Here is a 3,579-nt window from a genome sequence, read left to right on the forward strand (position 1 = left end):
ACAGACATACTTCCGCGGGTACACTACTTACAGACTTGACTCCCCCATACACGGCGGCGTCGCACTACTGGTGCGTCTTGACGTCCCATCCAGACTCATCAACGGTTCCACACTTTACGACAACAAACACACAGCCATTACATTACAAGTAAGACTAGAACACTCCTACAAAATTACCTGTGTCTACCGAGGCCCCAGTGCCAAACCGGACACACTCCAGACCTTTCTCTGTGACATCGAGAACGACAGACAACACATCATACTAGGTGACCTAAACGCCAAACGCCACTCATGGCACTGCGCAAAGTGCAATGCACTAGGAAACTACCTGACTAAAACAAAATACACAATAATACGCCCTGATGCACACAGACAAACATCAAACCCCTCATACACATCTACACTTGACCTACTTCTCACCACCAACAACCACACAGATTCACTAACTGCACTACACTAGAGTTTAGTGACAGTGATCACCTACCAGTACTTTAGCAGTTAGGTAAACACACAACACCAACCCCACCTACAGACATCAAATACAATTTTCGACAAGCCAACTGGAAACTCTACAAAACACACGTGTACGACAACATACCCAACATTACAACACTCAACTCACAAGACAAAAGTATGGCCATTGACATTCTACAACAAACCATACGAGACGCTGCAAACACATCAATACTCACATTCACACCCACACCAATATACCTACGCACACAACCCCAACACATACTCACTCTCAAAAAACAACGCAATAACATAAAAAAACTGCTGGTACAGGACTAAAGACCAGACCTACAGACCGATCATAAACAGTCTCACAAGACAAATAACATCCCTTATGTCGCAGTGGAAAACGTCCCTATGGCATGGACAACTACGCCGCACACACTACGATCCCAAAAACTTCTGGAAACTAGTCCGAAGTGATAAGACCAAATCGAAATCGGTGAAACTCCACCGAGGCGATGAGCTCCTCACTCCTGAAGATCAGGCAGACGTTCTATCTGACTACTACCTACAACGTGACAATGCACGCACCGGCATCGGCATCGGCATGCATGCGGAAGACATCGGCATCTATGCTTCCAGTGTCAATGCCAAAACAGCCCTAATCCACGCCCAAAACGCTGCAGCCACCATCACTGAAGCACTTAAACTTTATTAGATTAGACTTAAAAGATTAGGGTGAACCCTAGCAAGACGGGCGTGATGCCGTTCTAAAAAGGAAAGAACCCACTGCCTACCTCCTTCAAAGTTGGCCAGCGGATCTCCACCTCCATCCTCTATCTGGGCGTCACACCTCACCTTCCCCAGTCACGTTCAGGAGAGACTCAAGCTGGCCCGCCTGAAGAGCTATAGGCTAGATCATCTGCTGAAGTCCCCGCAACTCTCTCTGAGGCTGAAGCTGCAAATATATGAGGGCATCATCTAACTATGGTGGTAAGGGCATACTCAAATGGTGTCCCTCCGCTGCGGTACCTCTACCAAACCACGTTCCAAAAGCAGCAGAGCTACCAGAACTTCGTCCTCCGGTGGATTGTCCGAGGTTTATCATTGCAGAGAGCCAATAACTTCATCATCCACCAAAAACTCCAGCTTCCCTCTGTGCCGCAGTATATAGGCCGAAGGCACATCAAATTCTTTGTTCGGCTGAAAGCCTGTGCCAACTTGCTCTTCAGGGAATCGCCCCTTCAACAAGATCTGAGAGGTGGTAAAGCACGGTCTCCTTGGTTGACGTTCTCGTCGAGAGAAGGACTTAGGCAGTCTGAAGCCACCATACCACCACCACCAGCCGGGATGGTCCCTCCCAATTCTCTGTAAGCCCCCGGCTATCATGCCACCTCTGTAAACCAGCCTTCAGCGGACTTTGCAATTATCTTCTCATAATGCCATATGGCAAAACAAAATTTATTGTAATTATGTGTATATATTATATCTTGTGTAAATTATGTTTTAGTTGGAAATAAAGAATGGAGGTTAAAAAAAAAAGATAATTTAAATAAAACTATATTATTTTCATTCATAGATAATTTCCAGATAATGCAATTTTCAGAAAATAAAGTAGAAAAACTAGAAGAAGAAAAAAAAGTGAAGAAGTTACATTGACCCTTATTAGGTCAATGTAACTTCTTCACTATTTTTTCTACTAGTACTTATACTCAGCAATCATTTTTTAAATTGGATTTTTCTGGTCAATTAATTGAAAATATTGCTAAAGAAGATATCTCCGTTTTCTCAATACTCTAATGATGGTTATTTCTTCGCTTCTAGGCCATGTATTCCTAGCCTGGACTGTTTTCGAGAGAAGAAAGCAACCAGTCAACCAATATAAAATAAAGCAGCATAAACCACAAACTATGTTTTTTAATATGAAACCAAGGATGAGAATCCATGATTTGTAGTGCCACTTTAGAATAATCTTTCTTCAGAAGAGCACAAGATTCGAATTTTTGATGATTTATGTAGGATTCATAACAATTATGTTCTTGTCTGAAACTTTTAGCAACCATTTCGAATAATATGAGAACAACCCAAGTTCTACTTTTAAGGTATATATCTAATTGGGAATTAGTAAATATGGTTTAGGTTTAATCAGGTGACCGACTTCCATTTTCCTCCATTAAGAAAAGGAAAACTGAAGTTTTTAAAAACTATGAGTAAACGATCTTAATTTTCGTCATGATGCTCTTGAGTTGTTTCACTGTTGATAATGTCAAATATGGGAATCTACCCTTTATATAGGATTTTTGGGAATGACGGACTATTTTAGAACTCCACCATTTTAGTACCTCACCATACTTCTATCAAACATTCCATAAAATATACTCTGGGCAACTGGTAATGATTGTGAGTGAATGAAATCAATGTATTACTGAGAAGATATGAAGGATCAGTGGTGTAGTAGGGCGGGAACGCGTGAGAACGGCGTTCCCACTCTGCCCTCCCAAAAATCCATTATATTAACAGGCGACCCGTGTTTTTTCCGAGTTATAACTCAACTATGGCTGAATGAGTTTCAACGATTTTAAATAGCTGCCAAATAAATACTTTGGGTGGAGGAATTTTGGGTCGCCCCATATTATTCAATCCTCAGAAGATGGTAATCGTTCACACACTGCAATATTTACGACTACACCACTGTGAAAGATGTCCTACTTGCAGCTGCATCCTTGAATTTAGATGTAAACCGTGATTACAAATTACTATTTTACCGATAGTAATTATTTTTACAAATGTGAATAAAATTATTTCGGTAAAAAAAAAAAATCCTTAATCAATTTTGTAAAAAAATATTTTCATTATTTATAATTGAAGATTGAATCCATATTAACTACAATAGCCACAAAAAATAGATAGAAACCACATTTTAATGAAATAATGTAAAATTTAAAACAAAAAATTAATATTTCCTAATTTACCTAGGTAATGGTATTATAAGTAATGAATTTAATCCTACTATTTTTTTCTCTCTATTTCTTTCTAGAACAGAACTTGTTTTTTATGTGCATTCTTTAACATTGTAATTTTCACGTCCATAAACTAATTATTATTATCACGTTTTGTTTTAAG

This window comes from Halyomorpha halys, unplaced genomic scaffold, assembly GCF_000696795.3.
Source record: "Halyomorpha halys isolate HHAL.00 unplaced genomic scaffold, Hhal_1.1 Scaffold34.1, whole genome shotgun sequence".
NCBI classification, from domain to species: domain Eukaryota; kingdom Metazoa; phylum Arthropoda; class Insecta; order Hemiptera; family Pentatomidae; genus Halyomorpha; species Halyomorpha halys.